This window comes from Nicotiana tabacum, chromosome 3 (assembly GCF_000715075.1).
Source record: "Nicotiana tabacum cultivar K326 chromosome 3, ASM71507v2, whole genome shotgun sequence".
NCBI classification, from domain to species: Eukaryota; Viridiplantae; Streptophyta; class Magnoliopsida; order Solanales; family Solanaceae; genus Nicotiana; species Nicotiana tabacum.
The window spans coordinates 951,525-973,690 of record NC_134082.1 but is presented as its reverse complement, the minus strand read 5'-3'; the positions used below and the strand labels follow the sequence as shown (position 1 = coordinate 973,690).

Here is a 22,166-nt window from a genome sequence, read left to right as displayed (position 1 = left end):
ATATTCATCAATAAACTTGCAAGAAAAATAAAGAGAAGAAGAAACCAAGATGTTTTGGGTGATCTCTCACACTTGTTCTTCTTGCCAAAATACTCTCCAAAACAATACATGCCTCTCTTGGGCGGAGTCTAGTATTTAAAATAGGGTTTTGGGCTAAAAATCCCCTGTTTTGCACTTTAGTCCCTGAAATTCCGCCTCCTGCCGCAGTTCTACCGCGGTCTCGGTCAAACCGCGACCAAACATAGCCTCTGATTCTTCAATTGTCTGCGTCTGCACTCTGCCGCGGTTCTGCCGCGGTCGCGGTGAAATATCGGTTTTTCATCCTGTTACGTTTGGAATATGGACAAACGCAAAATATGAAAGTTGTAGCCCTTTGAGTTATCTTTCCAATGGAGCCAAAATGGAGTTCTGAGTAAAATTTTATGTTCATTTTACTAGACAGTGCGCAATATGCCTCATCGAGTCTTCATTTGTTCTCAACTATCAAATTTCACCCCTGAACACGATCTCGGCTTAATTCCTTGAGCTTTTACTCAGACATCAAAGCTTCAAATCACTTAAATTCATTCCATAACATCTATATAGCTCAGAATCACACCTACAAGGCATAAAACACATAATTAGTGCAAAACACTAGCGATTAAAGCGCAAACTCAACTAAAATGCAGTAAATTAGAGTGTAATAATCAACTAAAACACGTAATTATAGCCTATCATCAGCGACAAAACCATCGGAAATGCGAACATGGGCCTCCACTGCCAAGGTCACAAATACGACCAATGAGTCGCAAATGCGGACTCTGCTGGGGTCGCAAATGCGACCAAATTATCACAAATGCAAACTTTGTCCCAGATTAGGCTCTATCGCAATTGCGAAGCCCTTCTCGCATATGTGAGGTTCGCAAAGGCGAACAAATTCTCGCATTTGCGAGACCTGCAACTGCTGCCAAGAAACACATCCTCCCGAATATTCGAAATTCACACGAGCCCTCGGGGCTCCAAACCAAACACCTCCACAAGTATAAAAACATAACATAAACTTGTTCGAGGCCTCAAATCACGTTAAACAACGCCGAATTCATGAATCACACTCCATTCCAAGCTTAATGAACTTTAGAGCTTCAAACTTCTACATCCGATGCCGAAACCTATCATATTACGTCCGATTGACCTCAAATTTTACACACAAGTCACATTCGACATTACGGACCTACTCCAACTTCTGAAATTGGAATCTGACTCCGTTATCAAAAAGTCCACTTCCAGTCAAACTTCTTAAAAACTTTCAATTTTCTAACTTTCGCCAAATGATCCTAAAATGACCTACGGACCTCCAAATCCACTTCGGATGCGCTCCCAATACCAAAATCACCATACAGAGCTATTCCCAGACTCGGAATCCCAAACGGACATTGATAACATTGAAATACACTTCAACTCAAATTTATGAAATTCTTCCAAAAATGTCAACTTCCACAATAGGCGCCGAAACGCTCCCGGTCATTTAAAACCCAATCCGGACATACGCCCAAGTACAAAATTATCATACGAACCTATTTGAACCTTCAATTCCCAATTCCGAGGTCGTTTACTCAAAAATCAAACCTCAATCAATTCTTTCAACTTAAAGCTTCTGAAATGAGGATTTTCTTTCCAAATCAACTCCGAACTTCCCGAAATTTCTACGCGTGCAAGTCATAGTGCTTAAAGTGAAGCTACTCATGGCATCAAACTGCCGAACGACGCGCTAGAGTTCAAAATGACTGGTCGGATCGTTACAGTTGGAGTATTCGTAGTTAAATTTAGATTTTCAGAGTATCATTAAATAAGGATAATTTAGTAAAATAAACAATTAATTAATACTTTTTTCAAGGGAAGCGCAAAATACAAATGGTAAAAGAAAACGGAAGGATTATCAGGACCGACTCGCCTTTGCTGCACTATGCAATTGATACAGCAAAGGAACTGTTATTTGGGTCCCAAACCAAAGACAATGAGATGACAATACCTTACTATCTGATTCTCTAATTCTATGACTCTATATTGTGCCACGATAACCTCTTCCGACACCTTTCGTTCTATTTATGGCACTTGTATATGCATAAAAACATCTTTCATGTGCATGCATGTTCTTGATAGAGGATGTCATAATTAACACCCCCATTATTTCATTCTGAATTAAAATACGAAAAACTTCACAATATAAAATCAATTATGGTATACTGGTTAAGACGACAGAAATGACTTACTCGATAATAGGCATTGATAGTCTCAAATATCATTCACTTATCATCTAGATTAATTCATCTATCTCAGCGTATGAGAATCTACTAGAACAAAGTTGGATTTGCTTGTAACAATGAGGGGTCACTGACCCCTTAAGCTTCGATAGAAACTTTGTATACGTATGTGTCTATGGAAATGATTATGATAATTAAGATATAAGCTCTCAAGCAGTAGGAGCATTCAGGACTCTAACTGCGTGCCTGTTGAAGAATGAGCCAACAACTCATAGGTAGTCGTTTGGTTAAGGAAACCCACCGGACCAGTAGCAAAAGCGAGTCTTCATAGGGCGTTGTCACTGCTTATGGGCTTGACTCTTATCTTTTTTTTCTTTGAAAAATGCAATAAGGATTAAAGAGATTAAACTCTCGGATGAAACTAAGCAGCTACCGATCGTTCCGATGCGCCCTTGACCTATTTTGACTAAGACTAAAAATACACCCCCAACAGTGAAAGTCTTTAGGGGGCATTGGTAAAAGCAAAGTGGTGCCCCTTTCGCACGTTAAAATTCTGAGTCCGCCTTTAGCTAGAGAATAGAGTTTTACTCAATATCGGGATAAAAAGAGGCCTAGTTTACTAGGCTGTTTTCCAGGCTAAGGTAACAAAGTTATACCAAGATTTACGACTGACTTTCACTAGTAAAAACTGTGGTACTTTCATCGCACGTTAAAATCCTGAGTCCGCTTTTAGCTAGAGAATAGAGTTTTACTCATAGAAGGCGAATGCTAATTTCATATGATGACAAAGAACTAAGTCAGATGCAATTAAACTCAAGTTCATTGTTGGATGAGGCAATAAGAAAGCCTGGCGTTTCATAAATTTCTTCCAATTTTAATTAATAAACAAAGAAGTCTATGCGTCCTTGGCATTCCTTGAACCAGATTTTCAAAGAATCATTAATTTAATAAGTTTTTTCTAATTATATGAGAAAAAGAAACGTTCGCGAGGACATGGTCAGAATGTGATCTAATTTCCTTATCTCAATGCCCCAACAATGAAGATTATAGCTCACTTTTTATAGACAAACATTAGCAAATGTCCAGTGTAGGCACCGAAATAGGACGACAAGATTGATTAAATTAAGGACCTGTTTGGGAAACATGAAGCTAACACGAGGACAACAGCCTCAAAAAAGGTGAATTACGTGTGTGGTGCCACGTCATCCATTAGTGAGCTGGAATGAGGACAATTGAGTCCCCATTCACATTATGTATGCATTGAATTTGGAAAGTGCAAAAAAAAAAAAAGGAATAATCCAGGGTGTTTTCATTCAAATCATGCATGCGTGTGTGTTGGAATTGTTGGGAATAAACCTCCTATCAAAATAATATTCACGGCGGAATAATAACGTAGCACCGAGATACGGTAATTAACAAGAATAAAAGAGTAACAATGACACCAAGATTTTTACGTGGAAAACCCTTCTGAATAAGGGAAAAACCACGACCCCGAGAGGAGCAACTGATATCACTATAGTAAGGAATTTACACTTTGTAGGCCCGAGTAAAAATACTACAAAGACCACTACAATACTCAAAAGAAATAACCCTCTTTTGATATTTCACCTCACTACAATATCGCTCACACTCTCTATTTTCTTCACAGACTATTTTCTTATATCCTGTCTATGAAACATCACTCTCTCTTTCTAGCTCTCAGATATATTTTCCTCTGAGATTGATAATAAAAAATGAGAGCCGAAGCTCTCATTTTATAGGCAAAAACGAGCCTCCCATACTTGACATTTCAATGTTCTGCAGCCTACTTTCTTTGACAGACAAAGAAAACGTGGGCTGCTGCTGCCTATATTGAAAACTGAAGCAAGGAAGAAAACTTCTTCCTTAAATTAAGGGGCTAGACCCCACAAATCTCCCCCTCCAGTGGTATCAAAGCCTTCGATTCTGTGTTCATTTAGAATAGGGCCCTAGATGTGGTTGTTCTTGCAAGTGACGACGACGTCGAGTGGACGACAGAGAAAAATTCGACATTCAATAGGTTTAGTACACCTCACCAAACAAATGACTCCGCAATAAATAAAAAGGTACATGCCCTTGATTGCGAAGCATGATTTAAAAATATTAGCTGAAAAATAATATATATCAACATTCAGATCGATTCCTTTATAGTTAACCCTAGTTCTTAACGTTTTCACGAGTTTAACTTCAATATATGAATATCTTTAGAAAAAAAAAATTCACCATCATATCATGAAAAAATTAATTACAGATAACAACTTAATAAAAATTTAGATTAATATATAATACGAAAAAGGACCTAAAATGCCCCTTTACTATATGAAATAGGATATGCTAGCCCTCCGTTAAAAGTTGGTCTCTATTCTGCCATTGCTGTCAACAAATGAGCTCGTATATGCCCTCCATCACTAACGAAAGACTCATAAAGCCACGTGGAATATATGTGAGGGCAAGTTAGACCTAGTTCGAATTGTACAGGGGCATATATGAGACAGTTATAATAGTCATTTCTCAAATATTTTACAATTCTATATCAGTTTACTTAGACACCTATTTGACAACACCAAACTAATTATCACAGCAAATAAACTAAGTCATAGACACAAACATTCAAATGAACGACATTGATTTCATTAGATCCTAATAATTTGTTATATATGCACGTTGAGTCCTTGTTGGAATAAGGAGGTTTCGAGCCATGTATGGTTGGGGTGGTGAAAATAAGAATCATGTGGCTTCATGTGGGAGAACATGCAATCCTATTAGCCACCACAAACAATTAAAATACACTTGGCTCTTTATAATTCATTGATTATTTGAATATCTCCAATTCCAATGGAAGACATAATTGTGTTGATGATTCCTTTGTTTGCTTTGCCGTCAACTTTGCGGCCTTAAAATATTTAGCATTATCCTATATTAATTATGGCCTAATGGATTACAAACTTAGCCACATTTTTTCTTCTATAAAACAAGCACCCTTTTCCTCTTCCCTTCACATCCTTCTATCAAACTCTCAACTAATAGTGATCGGATTTGGACTTTTAACGATCGAATTTTTCCTCGCTAAATAAGGACACAACAGGTGAAGAATATCAAAAGCAAAAGGTGTAGAAGCATTCTAATGAAAAGAAAGGTACGCCTAGAAGGTTCTAGAAGGTCCGAGAATCATGAGATTGGAAGGAAGATTAGGGTACTCAAGAAGTTGATTCCAAACTGCGAGGCATCAATGGGGGTGGAAGGGATTTTTAGAGAGACAGCTGATTATATTTTGGATTTACAAATGAGAGTTAAGGTTATGCAAATTATGGTAAATATGTTGTCAGCTTCTTCTAATATTGACTAGAAAGTAAATTAAATCATGTGTTACCTTTGGTCATTTCTTTGTAAAGGTTGATACCCAAAAACAAGAAAAGAAAATCATGCGTACCCATTTTTATTAATTTTTGTTTTAAATTTTATCAGAGAGAGGAAGAAGGGGAGCCTTGGCGTAACTGGTAAATTTATTGCCATGTGATCAAGAAGTTACGAGTTTGAGCTGTGGAAACAGCCTCTTGCGCAGGTCTACTGCGTACGATAGACCTTTATGGTCCGGCCCTTCCCCGAACTCCGCACATAGCGAAAGTTTAGTGCACCGGGCTGACATTTTTTTTTTAATCATCGAGAGGAATATTCATCCACTTCTCTAGTTTTTTGGGAAGATTAATTAAGGTAGCAGATGGTTTTAGAGGTCTCTCTCTTTTAGTGAGAGCTTGGTAATTATCATTTTCTTTTAATTTATTGTGTGAAAATTGACATATACAGGACATTATTCCATTTGATGATTTAGCAGATATTGTACTAATCTTATTTTCTTTGTTTGTTCATCTAGTTTACATCTTTTCTTTCTTCCACAAAAATACATCCAGTGTCTTGGTTTCTTCCGAGCTCTTCCTACTTTCGCCTACTCATTAAGGGGTCATCTGGTTCGAATATGGTTTATGCTGTGATAAGTTATACTCGAATAAATTATGCCGGATTAGTTATCCTGGTATTGTTTTGTATTCACTATTTGGTATGTTGTATTAAAAATGACAATTGCATAATTTCTAAGTTATCCCGACACTAGATACCCCATCCCCTACAAGGTATAAATTATCCCGGGTACTAATTTTAATCCCGGGATAACTTATACCAGATTTGCTAACGAAATAAAGTATTAAAATGGTATTAAATTTTTATACCAGCACTATATCGGGAGTCCCATGATCGATCTTTGAAATAGTCTTCCAACATGAATATATTGACTTAAATCAAGAAATTTGATTATAATATCCAAATATTCAATAAGTAATAGTAGTAGTAACATTTTTTCGGGTAATTTGAACTGAACAAATGAACTTCCTTTCATTTTAGATATGTGTGAACGTTATTATTTATTATTATGAAAGGCAAAACAACAACCAAGTCGTTGTAGTATAGTGGTGAGTATTCCCGCCTGTCACGCGGGTGACCCGGGTTCGATCCCCGGCAACGGCGTTTGTTTTATCTAATTTTTTAATTTTGTTTGGCAAACTGAAAAAAGTAAGTACGACAAATTTTAAGCCTTCAAAGCTACAGCTAGGGCTGTTCACGGTTTGACAGAAAACCGATCCAAACCGAAAATCGAACCAAACAGATTAAGTAAACCGATATTTTTCTTGATTTGGATTGGTTTTGGTTTTAAATTTTAAAAACCGATAATATTTGGTTTGATTTTGGTTCTATTATAAAAAACCGAAAAAAATCGAACCGAACCGATTAATTATATAAAAATATAAATAATTATTGATATATGATATAATATCTTTTCGTAAATAATTTTAAATACTTTATGCATTTTAATTATTATTTTGAATTTTGATTTATCCTGCTTATATCTTAAAAGATTGTCTAAGCCCAAAAGAATAGGAATCAACCAATTTTCTTTTCCTTGAGAGAATCTAATTCTCTAACCTACACACATACTTTTTCCTAATAAAAGAGTTAGAAAAAAAAATCTACGACAAGAGTAAAGAAAGCAAACTCAAATTGCAAGACTATAGTACCTAAAGCTTGAGAAAGTAAACTTTTAGTTTGTTTTTTGTTTATTTTTTTCGTATAAACAGGTAAATAAACTTTCAGTTCCGAAATAAATATATAAAAAAGCATAAATTTAGCAAATTATTTTCAGATTGTTGTTTAGTGTTGTTTTACTATTATCGGTTTATCATTAGCTTACTAGGAACCGAAAAACCAAACCAAACCAACAACAACCAAACCCATAGTTTGTATGTAATTTGGTTTGGTTTTGGTTTTAAAATTTTAAAAACCGATTAAATTGGTTTGGTTGTGGTTTTAATAAAAAACAGGCCAAATCGAACTGTGAACACCCCTAGCTACAGCTAACGAACAAATAATCTGCCGACACCTTTTCTTTCTGTAGGCTTCACCCTTTAGGGATCGTTTGGTAGGATGCAATAGATAAAATAATACATACATTAACTTTATATATTTATAATAACTTGTTTGGTACACTTTTTAAACATATGCATTAGTGGTGCAAGCATTAGTTATACAACATATTTGGTATTATCCTATGCATAACTAATGCTTAAGAAACCACGGTATTAACAATGCAATAGGTTTGAATGCATGCATTAGCTTAGTTAAAGATAAAATTGTCCTTCAAAATTTATGTTTGATTAAAATATGATATTATATTAATGCAAGTTTCAAATAATCCAAGAAAGTGAGAAACAAAATTATATCCCTTGTAAATATAAAAATACTTAGCATATATTTTTTTATAAATAAATATTCAGTTCTATACTACAATATATGTAGACAAATTAAATAATTTTTAAAACCTTTTTCATATAACAATATTCCTCAACCTATATTTCTTTTAAAAAGATAAAGTGATTGATTGGTTATGAGGGTATTTTTATAAACAAACAATTCTTTTAGAAATTGTGCAATGTTTGATACATCAAACCAAACAATGGATAAGAAATATATCAACATAATTAATTTCAGCGTAACTAATATCTGCATTACTAATACACTATATTCAGCGTTATTCTTATACACCCCACCCAACGATCCCTTAGACTTTTCCATTATTGCTTTTTTATATCACTGTTGAAATCCTTAGCATTATCTTTACCAGAGAGCACTTATGGCAATCCAATATCATGCACCAAGAAAATGAATAAGCTCACAATCAAAACTGTTGGTTGAGAATGGATGCAAAAATGGAGAAAAGAAGAAAGAATTAAAGAGAAGAAGAACGGCTTTGGAGAAGAATAAAGAAAAAGAGAAGGAAAGATAGTTTAGGGCGTTAGTAATTGAGGGTATTGTTGTTGAATTAGAAAAACTTATAAGGATAAAAAAGTTTATTCTTTGGTAAATTCAATAGCTTTTAAGCCGAAAAGTAATAAATTGAGAAGTTGAGATTGCCAGCTAATAGTTTTTAGCTTGTTTTAAGTAGTTTTTAACTTATTTTAAGTATTTTTTAAAACTTGTCGAACACTAAAAATCTTAAAAGAGCTTAAACCAGCTAAAAGCCAATCCAAACACGTCCTCTAAAACAATAATAAGAACAAATATACTACAATTAACTTGTGCAATGTATACAGAGGCGAACCTATGACTTAGGTTGAAGGGGCATTTGCATCTATACCCGCTTTTTGTGTCACATTTTAACTTGTGCCCGCTTTGCAAAAAAAATTGCAAGCGTACCCTCTTTTTCACATAATTTCAGCATACGTGGCTGAAGTAGCAAAGACAATCACGCAAAACTTCAGCATTCTAGTAGACGGGCCTGAAGTAGTAAGTGTGTTGAACCAAGTGTGCTGAAGTTTTTGTTTGTAATTGCTGAACTTAAGCATAGTAGCTGAAGTTTTGTTCTCTATTTGCATTGCTGAAGTTTTTGTTTTTTTAACTGGCGAACTTTAGCTCTAAAGCTGAAGTTTTTGTTTTGTAACTGGCGAACGTTTTTGTTTTTGTAACTGGCGAACTTCAGCTCTAGAACTGAATTTTTCGCTTTGTAACTGACGAAATTTTTGTTTTGTAACTGTCGAACTTCTGCTCTAAAGCTGAAATTATTTAGCTCATTTAGCCATGTGGGTCGGATCCAATGTTGCTAGGTATGCACCACTCCCATAAGGTGTCATTCTTACTCTGTTATACATGTCGATCAAACTACAAGTTGATCTTAGCTAAAGTTTCTGCAACAAAGACATCGCTTTCTGCATATGCCAATCTTTCTGTTCTGTAAATATGCCCCACTGTACCTTTCAGTTATGTTTCTTATAGTGTAGTCAATAGTAGTGGCTCAAACAGCCCTAGTATGAGACAGAAGTAGTTGGTTCTTGAATGTAAATACATAATGACAAAATTTAATGGCTACAAACTTTAACCAGCAGAACTGAAAGTTACTATCCAAATTTATGGCAATCATCTCATGAACTGAAGTTCCATAGCAGCACCAACAGCAGCAGAAGAAAGAAGAAGAAGAAGAAGAAAACGAAGCAGAAGGAGGAGGAGGAGAAATGGGGCTGAAGTTATTTAAAAAGTGGATACAAGTTAAAAGTTTAAAAAAAATGAGTATAAGTTAAATGAGGGCGACCAAATAGGGCGCCCCGTGCAATTTTTACTAGGATGAAGGGTGACTGGAGCCCGTAAACTTTGACCGAAATCTTATATATGTATACGTGTATACCTTAACGCTAAAAGTCTTTAGGGGTACTGATTGATCAAAATGTTTTATCCCGTCGCATTAAATTTCTGGGTCCGCCTTTAAATGTATAGACATCAATACGGGTACAACCTCAAGCGATAATGTTATCTATCATAAATTAAGCAAATTAAAAGAGTGAAAGTTAGGACCCCTCCCCTCACCCTTTGGTATAGTTACCGACTTTGATATAATAAATACAAATTAAGTGATTAACTACGAAATTACGCAGAGTTTTGACCTGGTTGTTTCATGTCAATAAATTTTAAAATAAGGATATGATAGACTTTTGTCAAAATCTGCTTCATGACGTGTCTTCCAACCAAAGGTATTTATCGGGCGGGCTGGACACAAAAATGGTCAGCCCGTTAGGGTTACGGGCGGGTTGTTAGCAGGCTGAAGTTAACGGGCTGGTGGCGGGCTGGGATTTTTCGGGTTCTATAGGGCCCGTACGGGTTCAGGCCTAGCGGGTCGGGCTTTCATTTTTTTTATTATTATTTTTAACTATCTTATATTTTTCTTTTTCAATGTTATTGATAGTTAAGTACTTAAGTGTTTTTAAACTTTTAAGGGTTAAATTAAAGATTAGAATTGAACTTTTAAGGGTTAGAATTAACAGAACAAACTAAAAGTCTAAAACATAAAACATATTAACATAAATGCATAAGTCTATATAAAAAATATTGAATAAGAGTATAAGACATTATGCAATCAATAGGATGAATTTCTTCCATGTGCCTACGAAGTTGACCTGTTCCCCCATTCTTACCGGGCTCGTGTTTATAAACTTCATTACATATTTTACATTTTACATAATCTTTCTCATTTTCTAGTCTATCAAAAAAATTCCAACACTTACTTCTTAATCTTCTATTCTTCTTAATAGGCAAAGGAGGCTTACTTACACTTCCACCTCTAATATTTTGACTAGCATTACCGGGTGTAGGTGGTGGTGTTTCAAGATTATCAGATGATTGAATATCAACTATAATATCATCTAAATCATCATCAATACCAAAATTTTCTTGAAGTAGCTCATAATCTACATTTACGTATTCGGGTAAACTTTCAGAAACATGTGTTGCACTACTAGAAGAACCACCTCTTACTCTTTTGGAATTTTTCTTACTACCACCTTTACTAGTGCAAGCTTTTTTGGCCGCTCTAAGTAAATCCATTATCTAATTTAAAACAAAAAATGCAAATAATAATTCTAAATAATAAAGAGAAAGGGATGGAACGAGTGTACCAGGATTCCGAATGCCACACTAAATTTGATATAGAAACGAGAAAGTAGAAACTCAAACTTCAAATCTTCAATTGATATTTGATAACTTGATAATTAATGTCACACTTCACTTGAATAATTGAATTAGAAATTTATGATAATAATACTTTTGTAACGAAAGTATGAAACTTGTAAGTTGAAACTTGAAAGCTTGAAATAATGAGCAATTGAGAATACTATCAAGAGAGAATTGAGAGATAATTAGAGAGAATTGAGAGATAATTGTGAGGAATAATGAAAAAGAAAGGGAGTATTTATAGTTTTTTAAAAGGATTCAATTGCAATTTACAAATTATAAAGGGGGGGGGGGGGGGGGGCTAAAATATAAATAAAATACCAAATTTTGGTTGTTTTTGACAGATTTGGCCGTTGGCCAACGGTCATTTTTGAAATTTGACCGTTGGCAACGGTCAGATTTAATTTAAAAAAAAAACAAATTAGGCGGTTTTGCGGGCTGTCGCGGACTAAGGCCCGTTAAGAACCCGTTAAGGGCTTAACGGGTTGTGGCGGGTTCGGGTACCCGTTTAGCGAAAATTAACGTTATTAGCCCGCCCCCCGTCCAATCCGTCCCAACCCACACACATTTGCACAGTAACGGGCTGGACCGGGCTGACCTGGGTTGTTAGCGGGTCAGCCCGGCCCGATTAACACCTCTACTTTCAATTAAGGGATCTTTGTACAAATAGTCACAAATTCATTGTTTTTTTATAATAGAAGGATTTCTAATACAAATCAACAATAAAAATACGGAAAAGGGCCTAAAATGCCCCTAAACTATCCGTTTTGGTACAATAATGCCTCCATCCACCTATTGGGCTAAATATACCCTTTCGTTAATGTTTTTGGCTCACAAATGCCCTTTGAGTTAACGGAGGACACGTGTCATCCTCCTGTTGGCACATTCTAAATATTTCTTAATTAATTAAAAAGACCCAGTATTCATACCCAAAAAATAATTTTCTAAAGCAATTTTTCTAAAACATTTTTTACTAAAAACTGAAGAAAAAAAAAGGAATTTTTTTTCCAGTTTTTACAAAAAAAAGAAGATTTTTTTACTAAAATAATATTTTTGTAAAAACAAAAATATAATCTAAAAAGCAATTTTCTAAAGCAATATTTTTGAAAAAACTGGAAAAAAAAGTAGATATTTTTTGCTAAAATAAAAAATAAATAGAAAAATCCAGTTTTTAGAAAAATATCTCTTTAAAAAACTGGAAAAAAAATCCATGTTTTTTGATGTGCATTGGTCCTATGTCAACCATTTATATACACAGATTACAAGCTTCCACAACAGCAGAAAACGATCCTATAATGTTTGTTCTTTTGGTTCAATATTTTCACGTTATGGCTTCTAAAATAAATTCAACTTTGCAAAAAACTGGATTTTTTTATTTATTTTGATTTTAGCAAAAAAAATCTACTTTTTTACATCTACTGATTATTTTAGTAAAAAAATCTATTTTTTTGTAAAAACTGGAAAAAAATTCCTTTTTTTTCTTCAGTTTTTAGTAAAAAAAAAAGTTTTAGAAAAATTGCTTTAGAAAATTATTTTTCGGGTATGAATAACGGGTCTTTTTAATTAATTAAGAAATATTTAAAATGGGCCAACAGGAGGATGACACGTGTCCCTCCGTTAACTCAAAGAGCATTTGTGAGCCAAAATTATAAACGAAAGGGCATATTTGGCCCAATAGGTGGATGTAGGGCATTATTGTACCAAAACGGATAATTCAGGGGCATTTTAGGCCCTTTTCGGTTATAAATATTGTCTGATTATTTGAGTTATTTTTTGCTTTTTTGCTTTTGATGTATGCTAATAAGACTCAAGTTACATAACATATATATCCAGATTAATTAAACAATGTTATAAGAGACTCATCGCTTCATTCTGAAAATAGGTCAGAAAACTAGATTGTCGCTTTGACTATATGTAGTCTTGAAAGGAAATGTTTTAGATGTTCTACAATTTTTTGAATCATGAGTTAATCTCACAATAAACTCATGCAACGTTATTGTGTTTCACCTCTGTGCATATATAATAATTTTAAGCAATCCGAGGGTTGAATTTACAGCTATCTAACTGCTATAATTAAAATACATAAAAAAATATTCATGTTGCCTACCTCTATTACTTTATAATTCAATTCAATCTCGTAGATATATAATCAAAATGCCATTGCCAATTATGACCGATGAATGACATGAATCATTCGAGATTGTGATGGAGGGCATAAGTGATAGTTCATAACCCTAATTCAGTCTACATGCCTATGATCAACTTTCATAGTGTTAACTGAGCAGTTATGATTTTTCTCAGTTTCTACTATCTTGAACAGTGTTAAATCTTTAATTCTGAAAGTACGCATACACTATCACATCTATCATCATTGCATTTCAACGAATATCTTGTTGAGCTTGATTTTACAACCTTGAATTCAAAATGTCTTTTAATTGCTATATTCGAAAAATAATTAATTATACTTTTCTTTTTGTCAAATATTGATCCCACTTTTATTTCATCCAACGAAGCATTTTCTCTTAATATCGTAGTTGGGGATTCTTTTTGTTTCGAATTTGAGCTTCGTCTAGTTGGTTGAGTAGAGGTTGTTTCAGCAACTTCTTCTATTACCGGTGTACTCTCTAAGAGTTGAATACCCAAGGCTTGTTCGTTGTCAATCTCTATAATGCGTTGTCCTTCACGTGAGTAGAATCAAATATTTGAAGCACCTCTTCAATTATTGGTTGAGCTTCAACCATATTTATTTCCACTATCTGCTGGCATTTGTTTTGATTGTCATGTTGTTTTTCTCTGTTGACATGTTCAAAGGAGCTTGTAGATCCAAAAACTCTTTCTGTAACATCAACAATGAAACGATAGCCCTTGAAGAGTGAATGGCTTTTTAGTAACTCTATACATGTGTGAAGATCTAAATCTTTGGATACAAGCATTCCCTTGCTTACTATTAGGTGTGAGCACGTGATTTTTGCACTATATGAGAATTACTCCCAAAGATTCAAAATAAAAACAATTTTCCATTGTGTGCAATTTTTGAATTTTCATGGCATTTTTGGATAATTATTTGTATTTTTTGTCTGTGCATGTTTATTTGTTTAAATTAATAAAAATATAAAATATGTCGCGTTTGCATTTTATATTTAATCAAATTTGTTTTACAAAATGAAAAAAAAATCATAAAAAATAATGTACGTTGCAGTTTTAGCATTTAACGTCTAAATTGTGTGATTTTATTGTTAATTGCTATTTAAATATGCGATAATTGTTTTTAGAGTTAATTAGTATTTTTTTTAATAAGATAATTTAGTTTATAATTTAATTTAGAATTTTAGTTTTATTAACTAGGATGTAAAAGAAAAGAAAAAAAAAACAAAGAAAATCGGAATTAGGCCTCTTCTTCAATTTTGAACCACAGGCCCAAATATACCCAACCTTCCCCTACGACCCGGTCCATTTCAAACAGGGTCGACCCAGTCCATAACCCCAAAGACTCAACACCCCTATTTCCCTATCTTTCATTTCAAAAACAAAACCCTAAAAATATTCACTGTTGAGAAAAAACCCACCTGCCCCCTCTCTTGCTCTCCTCTCCAAGCACCAAGCTCCCCATCAATGGCTACCCTCCTCTCCATCGCACAGCCACGGACAACCCCCCTACCCTTTCGTCTCCTTCCCCTTCACCATCTCCTTCATCGCCACACACTCACACACACACCACCACGAAGCTCGTCTTCTCCATGTCGAGCTCGAAGCTCGTCCATGGCTGCCCTCTTTTTCGTCAAGTTCCAGCAGCGACGTGAACGACCACCATCATCCACCATCATCGCTCAATGTCCAGCAGCCATGGCTGCTGCCTCATCTTCTCATCACAAGCGACCAAACCAGCCCGTCAAACTCCATCCGCGACGCAGCCACATCCAGCCACCATCTCCGCTGCTGCTTCGTCCAGTTTCCCTCGTCGTCTCCGAGCAGCCATGAACGAGCAAGCAGCGACAACCCCAGCTCGAGCTTAGTTCGTCGAGCTCCAGCTCAGCGACACCGCCTCACGACCAGCCCGTCGTTTCTGCTGCTTCTGCTACGCCCAGCTCCAGCATCATTGCACCTTAGCATCGAGAGGAAGTTCTGGACAGAATTGTCGCACCATCTCTGTTGATTTTCTTTGATTTCGATTTGAGTTTCGAAGTGATAAAATTCAAATGAGTCGAAGGTGACGAATTAGCGGGTGTTCGTTTGAATGTTCGGGGTTTGGAGAGTTTGTTTCAGTGCTCATTTGTATTATTCTTCGAACATCAAATTGATTGGAGCAGTCGTTCGTCCAGGCAGATTCGAGTGATTTTGGTGCGATAATTGTTTCCGGTCAGGTTTGTTTACGTTCGAGTTCGTCGTTGTTCCGATACGGTTAGTTGGTTTAAGTTTCATTTCTGTCCATATTTTATTTGATATTTTCGGATCTAAAATCAGATATGTTTGATATTAATTTCATGTTTATCGTTTTTTTTTTATTTTTTCAGTTTGTCTCATTTTTCTTGTTTTTTTTAATAAGAAATTGTTAGTTTAATTATAAAGTTGTTAGATTTAAGTTGAAGTTCAATTAATTATTTCTTCAATTTGTTTTATTAATTTAAAAGGATTTAGTTTTAATATAGAAGAGTGTTAATTTAAATCGTTTGAATCCGTCATGTTTGTTGTTTAATATAGATTTAATTCGTGTTCATTTTTTGTTTGAAGTTCGTTTTTAATTCAGTAATTTAATGTGAGTTTATGTTTTGGTTTTTAATTTTTTGATTTAGTTTGAATCATGTAACTTTGTTGGATTTAATTTGAAGATTAATTGATCATTTGAGTTTAGTGATTTGAATCTGTTTATTTATTTTGTTTAAGTTTAATTTGAATTTGAGCTCAATGATTTGAATATATTTGTTTGTTATTGTTGTTGAATCTGAAAATAGGTTTGTTGTTAAAAAAATATTGTTCAGTCAAAATAATTCCAATTTTCTTTGTTGTTCATCATTTAGTTTGAGTTTGTTCATAAAATCTGATTAGGAATTGGTTATAGCTGCTATATTTTGGTTAGAATTGATTAGGTGAATTGGTTATAGCTGACGGGGTAGATTGGTAAATTGCAGTATTTTCAGGGTTAAAATGGTAATTTCAGTATGGTCAGAGGGGTATTTTTGAAATTAAAATTCTGAACAATTATTTATTTTGAGTGCTCTGTCCATTAAGTTTAAATAATATTTTAATAATATTAAAATAGTACATGGTGGGGGACAAAACATAATGTAGTGGGGAAATAATAATTGTTTAATGTAGGCATGGGGGACAAGATATAATGGGGGGAATAATGTATTTGTTTAATGTAGTGGGGGACAAAACATTAGGTAGTGGGATTAAAAGAGGGATGAGTGGAAGATATTGGATTTTAATTTTAAAAAATGCTGAAAGATGGTAATAAATAGAGGGGACTTGGACAGAATTAAAGAAAAAGGGAGCTGAATATTGAAGAGAGAAAATTCCGAAAATATTAAGACTTCCAAAAAATACAAATAAAAACATTTTGGAAATTAAAAGAGAGAGTAGTATACACCTGATATATAATCTAAATATTCTGATATACGGATTCAGAAATTAAGGGTTAAACATTAATTAGTCTTTCAAATCTGAAAAGATCCCTTGGCTTCTGTCCGTTGATTGTTGTCGGTGTTTCTGGATTTTTATCTTGATTTTAAAATCTGTCACTGGTTTCTCGTTGCTGATTGCTGGGTGCTGTTGTTGTTGTATGCTACTGAATTTCTGCTGATCTCCCTTTTCTTTTGCTTCAAATATCAGGTACACAACTGACACGCTGGTTACTGTAAACTAAAACATGAAGCATGAATACGAAATGAAGAGTTGAAGTTCTGAATTTATTTTAATTATATTCTGAATTTTATTTGTATATATAAATTGTTTAGCTTACTCTAATCAGAATCATGTAGCTGTTTAATATATATAGTGGAACATCTGACGATAGCTTAACGGACGAACTATCTATGTATTGCCTAAAAAATAAATAAATGGTGTAGTAACTCTGTCTAGTTAATTCGTTATTGTTGGATGATTATCATGTCTCAAAAAGCATGTTAGCTGATTTAGACTATTCTTAAACAATCAACAGTTAGTTCATTAAACGAATAGACCATTTCGAAACTTGTAAGAATATTGTTTAGTTAAATACTATTGGTCAATTTCAGCATGTAAATGGTCTAGGATTAAAATTAGATTGCCATGTTTTTTTTTTAATTTGACAAACTGTGAACATGCCTAGTATAATGTAACTAGGTAGTAACAAGTGAATAAGATGACCCAGGTCCAGTTTTATGCCATACACGTTGGGCCTGGGCCCGCATTGGCAACGGACTGCCCTGATTGCATCATTTTCAGATTTTATGAATCATATTCGAAACCTAACTATAACAACTCAAGCATTTAAATAAATTAAGACCTTTTCTCTTTCATTTTGTAGAGACAAATTTAATAGAGAAAAATGTAGGCATTTTAGGATTGTCCTTTTAAAATAAATGAGATGAGCCTCGCCCAATAAAACGCACAAATTGCGACGCCCGCAATAAATGTTTAATTGAATACTTAGATTTCGAGAGGGGCCGTTTAGCAAATTTCACGGCCTTCTCCAAAGTAATAAAGTGTTAGATTCTTTAGGCACGATTTTAATAATACTACATCCCTAAACTGGGGTGCACATTTATGCGACCCAAATCCAAATCTCAACGGAGTCAAAACGTGTCAATAACCATGGGTGCATTGATTGCGATGTGGTTCGAAACACATTTTCACGACGTTGCAATTCTAAATAATAATAATAATAAAAGCGGTTTAAAGTTGATAAAAGCACATAAATTATAATATGTATTAAAATCAGATATCTAGCCATTACAACAGTTTAAGCGACCGTGCTAGAACCACGGGATTCGGGGGTGCCTAACACCTTCCCTCGGGTCAACATAATTCCTTACTTAGAATTTCTGGTTCGCAGACTTCATTTGGAAAGTCGAATATTTTCCTCGATTCGGGATTCAATCGGTGACTTGGGACACCATAAATCTCCCAAGTGGCGACTCTGAAATAAATAAATAAATAAATCCCGATTCGATTGTCCTTTAAATTGGAAAAAACTCCCTTCCGTGCCCCTTCGCGGGCGGCGCGGGCGAAAAAGGAGGTGTGACAGCTCTGGTTCAGGGTTCAAGAATTCGAGCTTAGAATAATTGTTATTATTTGGCTTTATTTATTATTTGATTTTATTACATGTTTTTGCCTAAATGTGCAAAATGTTGCTTTTACCGCTTTGATATTATCTGAACTATATATAAACTGTGTCGAAACCCTTCTCTTCTCATCTTCGGGGATGTGCTCGCTGGCCGAGACTCTCTATTCTGTTAGTGTCATACCCTAAAATAAGAAAGAGGCCGGACAAGTTTCAAAGCCGGACGATCTCGCGGGTCCCCGATACGTAGCCCCCTCCTCGACTCGAGTTGTCCACTCGGGTACACAGTCTAAAACAAATACCCAGGTTATGAACTTAGAATAACTCAGCTTCATGCTGGATCCCTAGTAGGAACGCTTATCTGCATCATGTTGCATTTGACTTAAGGGACTCAACACAGGGGTTGGGTCCGTCTAGGACTAGCAACCTGAAATGAAAAGACCATCCTGCTGCATCCTGTTTGCTTTATGCATTTATTTGCTTCAGACTTGCATGCTGACCGGCTTCGAAAAATCAGGAATATTGGAAAATTGTGGGAGAAAAAAGAGCGAAGTAACAGTGTAGAGAATTAATTGCCTATTTTAGAAAGAAAAAAAAACAATACCCAAATACTGTCGAAATTCTGCCGAAAATTTTGAAAAAATGAAGAAAAGAAAAATATTTTATTTTATTTCACTCAAAAAAATAATAAAAAAAAGAGTCTTTTATTTTAAGTTTGGAAGAATAGGTTGGTCATTTTCGGTGAAACGAAAAAGAAAAAAAATCTTCACTTTGTCTTGTTTTCTAAATAAAGAAAAAAAAGAAAAAAAATAGTTTGTCTTGCCATGAAAAATGAAAATGAAAAAGAGTCTTGTTTTTAAAATGTTTTTTTTATTTTTTTATTTATTTATTTGTTTATGAAAATGCCAAAAATGAAAATAAAAAGAGTCGTGCGTTGAACGTGGTTTTATTATTTGTTGCAAATATATATATATTTTCTTTTAATTTCTTCCAAAAAATCCAAAAATATTTTCATTCTTCTTTCAAAATTGAAAAGACCCCCAATTTTCAAAAAAAAATCTAAAAATATTTTCCACTATTGATTTCTTTAGAAAGTCTTTTTAATTGTTTTTTAAAAATAAAAATAAAAACAAAAATAAAAATATTTTCTTTTAATTTCTTCCAAAAATATTTTCATTCTTCTTTCAAAATTGAAAAGAAAATTCAAAATTCAAAAATATTTTTTAGAAGAATTTCTTTCATAAATTGAAAGTAAAATTCCAAAAATATTTTCTTTCTTCTTTAGAAGTTTTTCCTTCGAAATTCAAAAAAAAAAAATTCTTTAGAAATCCTTCTTTGCAAAAATGCTCCCTTTCTTCTTTATAAGTCTTTCCTTCAAAAAATAAAAAAAAGTTAGTTTATTTACTTTATTCATGATCTCCTGAACTACGTCCGTTTGATTCTCACCGGATGTGAGATACGTAGGCAACCCTTATCGGGTCCAACATCCCATTTTGCAAAAATAACCAGAAAAATGACAAAAATGTTGTTACTTTCATAAAAGAGTCAGGCGATGCCTTTTGTCAAAAAAATAGCCGAATGTTCCCGAAAGGGACGCCGGAAGGTTGACTTTGCATAAATGGCCACCTTTGGTCATTCCTTTTACTTTTGGCCGGTTAATCGCTACTGCCTTAAAATCTTCATCCCTGAAGTGCTGAAAGACCGTGTTTGGAAAATCAGTCTTTTCTTTTCTTAAAAATTAAGGAAAAATGGAAAAATTAGTTTTGAGTCAAATAAAGATTTTGCTTTTTATTTAAATCACCTTAATAAATGTGCAGAATGAGCACGACTAGGAATTCATCTGGAGTCATTATAAACAAGGTCCCTTTGGGCTTACGCATGTGGTGGAACGACTTAGAAGAATCAGGGAAAGATACTGTCAAGATATACTTGCGAAACTTGGTTGGGTTACTGGACATTGATCTGAGAGGGGACATTATAAGGGAGTTAATTTTATTCTGGGACCCAGCACACAATGTATTTCATTTCTCAGACTTTGAGCTCACACATTCACTGGAAGAACTGGCAGGGTACATCGGGGGTCCCAAAGTCCCTATGAGAGAGCAGTATCTTATTGCACCAAGGACTGTGACCATACAAAGGTTTTTAGACACCGTGAAGATCCGCAGAGTTATACACAACCCAGAGTTATCAGAAGGTTTTTGTAGTTTGGCATTCCTGTACGACAGATACGGTCATTTTGGAGGGTTCAACAATCCCGAGGGAAAGATCTGCAGCGGGGAAAACCAGCTGAAATGGGAACGACATAGGTGTGTTGCTTTCATGGTAGCCTTTCTAGGCCTTCTGGTATTCCCGAGAAAAGACGCGAAAATTAACATACAAGTCGCTGGGGTCGTCAGCACTTTGCTCAAGCAAGACAACAACACTCTGGCACCAATGATAATAGCAGACATCTTCCGCGCTCTCACTGTTTGCAAAACCGGAGGAGGTTTCTTTAAGGGTTGCAATGTACTACTGCAAATGTGGATGATAGAACACTTATGTCATTGCCCTCAGTCTTTGAAATATGGGTCATCACAAAAGATTTGTATAGAGGAGTTTTCCACAAGGGTCGACGGGTTCAGCTTGCCAGAGGGGGTCACTGAATGGGTAGCTCTGCTGCGTTCCATTTCAGCAAACCAGATAGAATGGGCATTTGGGTGGCTGCCCATAGATGAAATCATACACATGTCAGCCGCCGAATCACATTTGTTATTGATGGGTCTCCAAAGTATCCAGCCCTATGCACCATATAGAGTATTGAGACAATTGGGGCGGTGCCAAATAGTCCCGAAGGAAGAAGATCTCAGCAACCAGGTGATCGAAATCGGGCCTAGTGGGCAGTTCCCTGAAGCAGTCGTTCGGAAAATCTGGAATGAATGTCAAACCCTGAAAGTAGATACTCGCGTACAAGACCGGGCTAAAGGCGAGGTATCGCCAAAATACCTCACATGGTACAGAAGAGAGCTTGAGCACCAGAGACCAACTAAGAGAGCTCACGTCCGAGACTTCGCAGAATCATCACAAGCACAGTGGGGTTGGCTAGCGAAAGAGAAAGAATATCGGGTTGAGATTGGCAAGCTAAAACAACAAATTGAGGGGTTAAAATATCAAAGCAGCTTGCAAATTGATGCTGATACAGGAGAGAAAAACAAGTTGACTCAAGAAAACAAGGCCTTGAGAGCCCGAATCCACAAAGACAGAAGGAACTCCGGTGACCGACAGAAAATTCGGTCCGACGAGAGGTTGATAGCAGAGTTGAGGAGTCAGGTCATTGAAAGCCGAAAAAACTTGGAAAAATCCGAGGCTAACATAGCAAGAATGCAGACCAGATGGGCAAAAGGTACAACAGCGCGAAAAAGCACCTATGGAAAGTGAAAAGGGATTACGAAGGGAGCGTTACAATATTAAGAGAAATAAATTCCACTCTCAGTGATCGAGTCCTTAAACAGGCCCGAGATGCTAGAACAGACAGGGAGCGCTGCTATGATTCAATAGCCCGAATGGAAGAACAAATGGAGAGGTTCCAAGATCAGCTCATTGATAACACTCGAGTATTAGGATTA

The 22,166-nt window shown here is 35.2% G+C and overlaps 1 non-coding gene across 1 annotated transcript; it reads left to right on the top strand.

Moving 5' to 3' along the window:
* Positions 1–6,704: 6,704 nt before the first annotated feature.
* On the top strand, positions 6,705–6,776 carry TRNAD-GUC (transfer RNA aspartic acid (anticodon GUC)). The gene has a single exon. It is a non-coding gene; the product is annotated as a tRNA-Asp (tRNA).
* Positions 6,777–22,166: the final 15,390 nt, after the last annotated feature.